This window comes from Patiria miniata, unplaced genomic scaffold (assembly GCF_015706575.1).
Source record: "Patiria miniata isolate m_02_andy unplaced genomic scaffold, ASM1570657v1 HiC_scaffold_10, whole genome shotgun sequence".
Classification (NCBI taxonomy): domain Eukaryota; kingdom Metazoa; phylum Echinodermata; class Asteroidea; order Valvatida; family Asterinidae; genus Patiria; species Patiria miniata.
In genome coordinates, this window is record NW_024037048.1 from 18,933,291 (window position 1) to 18,943,342 (window position 10,052).

The following is a 10,052-nucleotide window of genomic DNA, read 5'->3' on the forward strand; positions in this document are numbered from 1 at the left end:
TTTTGGCGAGGTGTTGCGGATCTTAGGCATCACTAAGACTCGTACCACCGCCTACAATCCAAAGTCTGACGGGTTGGTCGAGCGTTTTAACAAAACGCTTGTGAACATCGTTTCGGTGTTGATTGATCCGAAGAGACGACAACGGGACTGGGATGAGATCCTCCCGTATGCCACATTCGCATATCGGTGTACACCCCAAGATTCTACGGGTGAATCACCAAATATGATGATGCTAGGCAGAGAAGTCAGTTTGCCGATTGACTTACTGACAGAGTGTCAAGAGGTCGAAGATGACGACCATGGGCTGGAATTTGCAGAGAACTTGCGTAAGAACATGCAGGCTGCACACCAGAGGGCCCATGAGTGTCTCGGGAAGAATGCCCAGAGACAGAAGCGAAACTATGACCGCCGGGCGGCTCATAGAGGTTTCAAAGAAGGTCAATTCGTTTGGCTCTTCAATCCAGCAAGAAAGAAGGGCGTGTCCCCCAAGTTGGTGCTTAGGTGGGAGGGGCCATGGCTAATCGTTAGCCGCTTATCAGATGTGACATTTCGCATTCAGTTGCGACCAGGAAGCAAGCCGCGTGTGGTACACAGTGATAGGCTGAAACCATACACGGGTGAACCCCTTGTACCCTGGGAGTACAAGATTAAGGGGCAGGACCTTAGTGAGGGGGTTCAAGCAGAAGAAACTGCAGCAGAAGAAACTGCAGCAGAAGAAACTGCAGCAGAAGAAACTGCAGCAGAAGAAACTGCAGCAGAAGAAACTACAGCAGAAGAAACTGCAGCAGAAAAGCTGATAGAGGCTCCAGAGGAAGAGCCAAGGTCAAATTTGGAAGACGAGGGACAAATGCCAAGGCGCAACCCAAGGCGTAATAGGCGACTTCCCCTTCGTTATGTAGAGTAGGCTCATTGCTAGTTGATGTAGCCAGTGTGTAGATGAATTTTAACCATGTCGTTTTGGTTTGTTTTTCCATCAGATCTAAGATGAAGAAGAACGAAGCCCAGAAGCGACAGAAGAAGCCAAGAAAGTTCAGATGCACAATGTGCCTGAATTGGTATTGGCAACGTCAAAGCTTGTGGAGACATGTCCATGAGTCACATGGCCCAGTGATGTATCTCTACTGCCGGAGATGCGCTTACAGGTCAACACGTAGCGACACCATGAGACGTCACTACGGTGGATTCCACCCAAGTTGGGTGCAGGAATGCGATTCCATCCGGCCAGAGGTAGAACGGCCAGATAGACCTCACACCGAAACCAGAGCGCTAGATAGCGCAGGGTGGAGCCAGACAGGGCCCGCCGAAGCTCCAGCCGCACCAGCACCTCCTGTAGAGGGTCAGGAAGGCACAGCAGTAGATCCAGATGCGCTGTCGCTATCCCCTTGTCCAATCTCACCCCTAGTGAGGAGCGAGTCCCCTCGAGCAGCGACTCCTCCCCCAGTTCCACCAGTGCAGCAGGCACCAGTTCCACCAGTGCAGCAGGCACCAGTCCGTCCCTTGACTGGAAAGCCCCGGTCGATGTTCATGGGAGGACACCCGTCAGTATCACCGGTCGCGTCAACAGCATCCTCAATGCCATCACTAGAGGAGATGTCCGACGGACAACCCGAAGAATCGTCAACCAGGCGGCCGAAGCTGAAGAGAAGGCTTGCTACAATCAAAGAGCACATAGTCCGAGAGGTATGGGTCGGAGCCAAGATGGTCAGACAGGAAGAAAAACGGCGAACTTTCCAGGCGAAGATCGACGCAGTGTGGGAAAGTCCGGTCAGCAACTAGGGCAGCAGCTGTGTTCTAAGTGTGCTAAGTTTAATTATTCGATTATGTTTTATTGTTGACTTGATTTGCAGGGTGATTTTGTTCTTTCATATTTATACTTGTTCTTTCATATTTATATTTGTTCTTTCATATTTATACTTGTTCTTCCTATTTATACTTGTTTTTCATTGTTATAGAGACCACTTTATAATTGTTAAAAGGTTGAAAAAACGTTATTTTTGTATAAAAAAGATTTATCTATTTTTCAAGAAGTGTGTATTTTATGGAGAAAAAAAAGCAGTGTATATTACGTGTAAGTCCACATCAGTAACACTAAGTGTATTTTGATTGTATAAATTTAGACCTGACTTTATGATTGTATAAATTTAGACTTGAAGTAAAGTCGCCTTTTTCTATGTACAAGAAGCTGTGCATATTTAATGAGTTTCAACATCAGCCCCCCTTAACTTTCTTATTGATGTATAAAGGAAAAGTTAAGACCAGTATGTTTTGTATTGTATTATAAAGGAAAGGTTAAACCTTATGTTTTACATTGAATTTTATAGAAACAGTTCAGTTTTAGAGACACTTTCTTTATTTTTGTTAAGCTTTTCTGGACGAGGACGTTCCAGGCTTTGCCCGGTCCTGTGTGGCGAAAGTGTTCAAAACATGTAGGCTGGTTAGGAGACTAGCACAATTTAGGGATTTCCCCCCAGTGAGCAATGTCACGGGGTGGAGCATTAGTGTACGTGACTGCGCGCAGAGATGTGATTGGCTGCGCGTCGCCCAGCATTGTTCTGTGTGCTGTGGAGACGTACACACGTGGTTAGACGGTCGGTGCGTTCATGGCGGTCGAGGAGACAACAGTGAGAGGTAAGCGCGAACTTTGTAGAGTTTGTGGTTTGTGTGTGGTTTACTAGGATCGGCTTTGTGCCGTGGGTAGCGCTTACTAGGGAGCCGAGATCGCTAGGTTGTTGCCGGCGAGCTGCGTGCACTTATCCCGGTAGCGTTTAGTTCCCCGTTGTAGCGGAGAACATAAGTAAGCCGTGCGTTGGGAGTAGCATCAGCCAAGGTGGTTGAGCGTGCCAAGTATCGGGAGAGGTGTCGGTGTTCCTGCTGTGGTGTACACCTTTACGGTGAATAGCGGTGAACGTGTACTGACCTTGCTTTCATACGGCTGCGTTCCCTGTGTGGCTGACTAGCGACCCCAGCAGCTATTGTAAGCCACGTTGATCGTCCGCAGCTTAAGTTGTTACCTCAGAACCTCTATAATAAACTTAACGACTGTTGTAGTTTGTAAGCCTTGTAGTAAGCCAAACAGCGAGGTAGTCAGCCTTGCACATCGGGTAGTAAGCCATACAGCAAGTTTAATTAATAATAAAAGGTTCCCCCAAGTCCAAGAAGTTCACTCAAGTCATTTAATTATCAATCATTCATAAGGCAATTGTTGATTCAATAAACCATATTTAAATCATTGTGGTCCGAAATCAGGTGTCCTGTTGTGTTTATTTGACTTATTGAGCAGAGTTAGCCAATCAATTCCTTAGGCGGTATATTTCCACCAAAACGAACTTGCATCCCTTAGCCTTGAGGCTGCTCGTCAGTCTCCGGTCCGAGGAAGTAACTGGGTTCGGGAGCAATCCGCCACATTACTATTAAACAGAAACACAATCACACATAATGTCACACGATTACTCAAAAAATATTTGTTAAATTGCATTGGAATTTTTCTTATAGAGGTTGGGCATGACAGTCAACACAAGCATGATAAATATCGAGAGAAAACACACAGATTATCGGCGGCAATATAATTTCAGTAACACGGACAAAGCCCATCCAAAGTGAAGTCACGGCCTCCAGAAGATCGTGTGACACCTACGCCACACGATTGCTCAAAAACTAGTCATTTTATGGGATTGAAATTTTGACTAGATGTAAAGTATGACTTGCAACACTTGCCTGTTAAATATTTAGAAAAAATAATTGTGCTGTTTTGGAGTGAAACTATATCTTCTGATTGGTCATCATAGACAACACCACACTTTTTAATTTATAGAGGAGTAGTTAAACAAAATAATATATCCCGAAAATGTAGTGCGATTTTGAGTGAACTTATTTGATGACAAAAAAACAACACGCTCGGTTTCCGGAAGATAACTCAAGAAATACATGTTGCATGGAATTGAGATTTCGTTAATTGATTAAATGTTACAGATTACACAAATCTGTAGAAAATGGAGAGGAATTGTCTAGTAATAAAAAGAATATAGCCAAAAAATGTGTTGTGTTAAAACGGAGAAAAACTGCCACATTTAGTCAGCTTTAATTTTCTTTCAAAAGAGGGCGCGCTTCACAAATAGTGGTCACCACAGTAAATATTGTTTTGTCAACACGAGACACCTAACTGAAGTCAACGTTCGTGACACAAAAACAACACACTCGGTTTACAAACAATAACTCAAGAAATACCCAAAGACGTTGAATATGGAGAGCAATTATTAATCCATGAAAAAAATATAAACAAAAGAATAAGTGAGTTAAGCACAAAAAATAGAAGACGCGTTTAAGTCAACGTTCATGGAACAAAAACAAAACCTACTCGTTGTGGAGACGATAACTCAAGAAATGTTAGATGCATTGCATTGAAATATTCCATAGTGATTTAACGTGATATATCCATCAAATCTCTCGAATTTGGATATGAATCGTTCCTCAATAATAGAAATATAGCAAAGACAGTGTGGCGTGTAAACGCGCAAAATACAAGGCGAATCTGAGTCAACCTTCATGGAATAAAAGCAATACCCTGTTTGTGGAGACAATAACTCCAAGAAACATTGATTTATAGTAGTGAAATTACATCTCCTGATTGGTCGTCATGTGTAACACAACTGGTTTGAATTTGGAAAGAAATCATTAAAAAATGGAATTAATATACCCTGGAAATGTAGTGAGTTATTAAAGCACACAAATTTAATGGCGATTTTGAGTCAACTTTCATGACACAAAAACAACACACTCGGTTTCCAGAAGATAACTCAAGAAACATCTGTTGCGTCACTTGCGTGGAATTGAAATTTCGTAAGTTGATTAAACGTGACAGATAACAAACAATTGATGAATTTGGAGAGGAATTGTCAAACAATAAAAGTAATAATTTCAAATAATGTACTGTGTTAACACCGAGAAAAACATACCTTATTAAAGTCAACTTTTATTTTATTTCAAAAGAGGGCGTGCCACACAAATAGTGGTCACCACAGTAAAGAATTTACCAAAGTCAACTTTCATGACACACAAAAATATCGCACTCAGTTTCCAAACGATAACTCAAGAAATACCTGTTGCGTTGCATTGAAATTACGTACATTAAATAAATTTGAAAGATAACAAAAATATGTAGAATATAAAGAGGCATTGGTAGCCAATAAAAATAATATAACCAATACAATTAAGTGTGTTAAGCACGAAAAAACAAGACGAGTTTAAGTCAATGTTCATAAATAATTAATTCAAGAAAAATTTAAACTATATCTCTTGATAGGTCGAGATACAACACAACACAACACAACCCTTTCGAATGTGAAGAGGATTCATCAAACAATAACATTAATATATAGGCCTACCCAGAAAATGTAGCGTGTTAAACGCGAAAAATAATATTAACGAAGAGGACTACCATTTATTTGTCTCAATATTTAGTTTGCTTCTCCTATTTGTCATGATTAATCTCCTGGCTAAAATTCAATTCAATGTGGTTGTTTCATTAGCGTGTCCACGAGGACTGTGTTGTTTTCGTGCAATAAATAGGCGCATAATTTAATATATTTTTCTGTGGCGATTTGCCAGTGTTGACAAAAAATATATATATTTACGGAGAGAACTACATTCATTTTATAGAACATTTGCCTATTTATACTTGGATGCAATTGAGGTATGGCCAACACATACTCTTGGTTCTCTGCTGCAGCCAAAAGCAGCTATTTATTGGACTAAAACTTCTCGGGTTCAATTTCAAAGTATAAGGGTTTATCAGACACAAACGATGGACCTTCACTGTGGTCCCTTTAATTGTTAGCGGGCTCAACTGACCCAAACCTTAATTGGACCTTAACCTTGGTCCTGTCTTAGCGGGCTCGCCTGACCCAAACCATGGACCGTACTTTGGTCAAAATTTATGATCATCATGTCCCAATGCTTCAATGCCAACGACAATTTAAACTCTGGAAATTTTTTCCTTCTGAATTTCAAATTTTAAAAATGATTAAATTCCATGTGATATTAACACAGATGTGCTGTTCCATTGTCGTACGGCTGGATCGAACAATATAATCTCTCGGGGAACAGCAGGAGAGATTGCAAGTCTGTGCAATTCATAACAGTGCCCTCAATAGTCAGTTGGCGTCCAGCCCAACCCCTCCACCCCAGCTTTTCAAACTTTCCAAGTCGGCGGTTCCGCAAATATTAACAAAAGATTGCCGCTGCTGGTCAAGAGGCCTAACTGTAGCCTTTCCACAAGGTCACCCTGACTAGCGCCGGTAGTTAACCGAGTGGCGAAACAGCGAGCCGTTTGAACGGAGACTAGACACACGTCGAGTGAGCTACAAGCGAGGTTTTCCAAATCCTAGCTTCATTCCAATATTGCAAACCCCATGCCCGAAACCGGTTTACGGAACGAAGCCGGAGTTTGGGAAACACCGGTATGTCTCATGACTTCGGTGACTTTCGGTCGTTTTGTAAACATAGGCTTCGTGCCCGGTTCGGAACAAAGCCATGTAAGGCCCCTAATCAGACAAGTGGCTTTGTCATTTACTTACATGGTATGGTCCCACTGGTATGGGGGAGGGGAGGGGGAAGGGGGGCATGTGGTCGTTCAACTATCCCACCCCACCCCCATCGTCGCTACGTCATTGCTTCAGAGATTATTATAAATCGAGGTGGTTCGCAATACAGAATGGCAAACTCTGGTGTGATTTGTCCGGATATCACCAAGGCTAGTTCAGGGTGAATCGTACGCGTTATGCGGAGGCCACGATTTTTAGGTCCATCATCACCGGTCATGCATTCTAACATTTCTGGAAATGATTATTCGAACTGGGAGATATTAACGTGTAAAAACCTTTTCCACATTTAGAAGGCCACGATTATACACGGGCCGTATATGATACGTAAAGTTCATGGAAGTTTATTTAACTGTATTTTATTTCCTCAAAGTCCCAATCAAGGAGCAAAGCCTACCTCAGGGGCATAACTACGGGGACACGGGGCATATACCCCCACCCCCTGTGGAAGCCGGCCCCAGCCCTCCCCCTTCCCCACCCCCCCCCCCCCCCGCCCCATTTGGAAAACCTGAATTAAAACATTAATTGTTGTAATAATACGTTTATTTTGCATTTAGTGCAGCCTTTGAAAAAAATTACGCACCCCAGGTGCCCTACCCTAAGTAAAACCCAAGTTTCTCCGCTGGCTTGAGTACGATTTAATTCCTCATATAATCCCGAATATATCCACACAATTTAATAGACTGAAGCGCCAACTGTACATTGAATGAATCACGGCCGGTGTATACGTCACTTGTCCATCCACCAATCACAGTTTGTCGGTGACAAGTCGGTGACGACAAGTCGGTGACCACAAGTGAGTGGTCTGTGACTGACAGGTTGTGTGTGTCAATCATAAATTCCATATTTGGATGTGTCACCGACATCCATACAATATCCACCAATAAGAAGCGGCCATTTGAATGTCGGTGACAAGTTTTTTTATGGTGACTATATAGCCTCAACGACATTAACATTGCTTTCATATCATTAATATGAAGCGAGTCGGTGATGTGTGATTGACAGCGCACAGGAGCCATGCAATCACAATCCAGGTCCGAGGTTTTAGTCACTGCTCAGGAAATCGATGGCACTATTTAAGACATGTGGGGCCGTCCACCCTTCACATCGACCGCAGGTCACCTTCGGACGACAACCAGAGAGAGAACTGACTGCAAGAACAAGACTTTGCTCGGTGAGTGTTTGAAACAATCATTTTTCTTCTGAAGACATTTGTTGTCTTTTGCACGATGTGTTTGAATCAATGTGGGATTCAGATTTTGTTGAATGTTGCTGATTCAATGATTTTTCAAACAACGAGCTCGGTAGTAGGCTTGATATTTCCTCGTCTTTGTGTGTTTGTGAAATGTGGTAGCTTGAGGACTGAAAAATTTTTTTTATGAACAAATGTTCAATTTCTTTTTACTATGACTCTGATACACTTTTGCTAGCAGCAAAGCCAGCGCGCTAATTCCGATCCAGAAGTTGTGCCTTTCCCAACGACCACTTTGGAGTTGATAAAGTATCGCGATAATTTACAAATGTGTTTGAAATTAACTTGTTCAGACGGGCTTTGTTTGTGCATAACATGCACTAATCAAAGCCCGTCTGAAAGAGTTAATTTCAAATACTTTTGTAAATTATGGAGCTATTTTATTTCAGCTCTTAATGTAAACAGTTGGTGCGGATGCAGACCACGGTTTTGTGAGGTCAAATTTCAAGGCAATAAAAATGAGGAATTCCTGTCTGGCAATATTTCCGCTACTACTTCCATTGTGCACTCTCAAAAACAAATTGTCCAAATACTGACTGGTTTCTTTACTCTTTGAAAACAAAATCGTTTGGATCCTCGTCGATATGGATAATACACTGTAAAGTCACATGGACTTTTTTATTTAGGTTCGACTGTTAGGTTGGACTGTTTTCTGACCGCAGTTTTTCGCAAGTTCCCTGTTGTGATTCAGAACAGTAAAGATTTATTTATACCTGCTTATTCAAAATAATATTTCAGAGGAACTACAAAATCGGTGTTTCACATTTCGGCTTCAAAAAAAAAAGACTCGCAAAACCTGGACTCTTAGTAACCTGCATGGCCATTTTTTTTTGCATGATCAAGCACACTCTTATTTTTTGCCTCCTTTTTTCCTATTGACTTTATCGTTTAAATTTTCAAACATGAAATCCTAGTGCAATGTACTCACATTATTTCCGGATATCACTCAAACTCAATCAGAATGAAAAGTTATGCGGAAGTTGGTCACGGAAGAACGTATACAGGTATCCGGACATCTCAAAATGCCGGTCTTATATGTGTTATTATTTGTGGATATTCTCAGTGCCTTTGAACTCTGTTGTTCAACTGGCATTTTGCTATAGTTCACAGTGCGCCATTCCGGTTTCATCAAGTTACTTTTAAGCATTGCAGGATAAAAGTGTCATTGGTCAGAATAGACTAGAGGGCGCAAATACAAACGCACTGGATCATGATGATGCACACAGTTTTATACAAGTTCAATAGCTGGATGCATTTTGTAGAATTCATGGATAGATTTAATTTTTTGGAGAACGCATTTGAAATAAATAGTCAACCCAAATTACATTTTCACTGTACAGACATTTTTTGGCCGTATTGTACTTGTGGAATTCAGCCATGCCTCCCCACCAGACTCCAAGTTATCTCCAAGAGGATGTTTAATAACTCATATTTTTGTTGGTATTTTTTCAGCCAGCAATCCGCTCAAGTGTTGAAGAGTGCTTCTGCAAGAGAATTCAAGAACTGTGCTTAGGTGAGTGTATGTTACAATTGTCTTCATTCAAGCATCAGAATAGAGCAGTGATTTGGTAGGAGACTGTTCCTTTTTTTCTATGCATTTAATCTTTTTGGTCAAAATTAGAAACCAGAAAACGTCATTCAATTACCTCTACGAAAAAATAATCCTGGCCATGATGGTTAGTCTTCTCAATTATCCCTTCTAAAAAAATATCCTCCAAGCCATAGTCTCCTCAATTATCCCTTCTAAAAATATCCTCCTAGCCATGATGGTTATCTCCTCAATGATCTCATCTAAAAAATATCCTCCAAGCCGTGATGCTTTGTCTGTTCAATAATTTCGTCTAAAAAGAATTCCTCCAAGCCATGATGATTACTATCCTAAATTATTATCAACTCTAAAAAAAAAAATAGCTTCCAAGCCGTGATGGTTTGTGCGTTCAATAATTTCTTCTAAAAAAAAAATCCTCCTAGCCATGATGTTTGGTCTCCTCAATTTTCCCTTCTAAAATATCCTCCTAGCCGTGGTGATTAGTCTCCTCAATTATCCCTTCTAAAATATATCATCCAAGCCATGATGGTTTTCATTTCAATAATCTCTTCAAAAAAAATCCTCCTTGCAGTGATGATTAGCCTCCAAAATAATTATCCCTTTAGAAAAGATCCTCCTATCCATGATGGTTAGTCTCCTTAATAATTATCACATC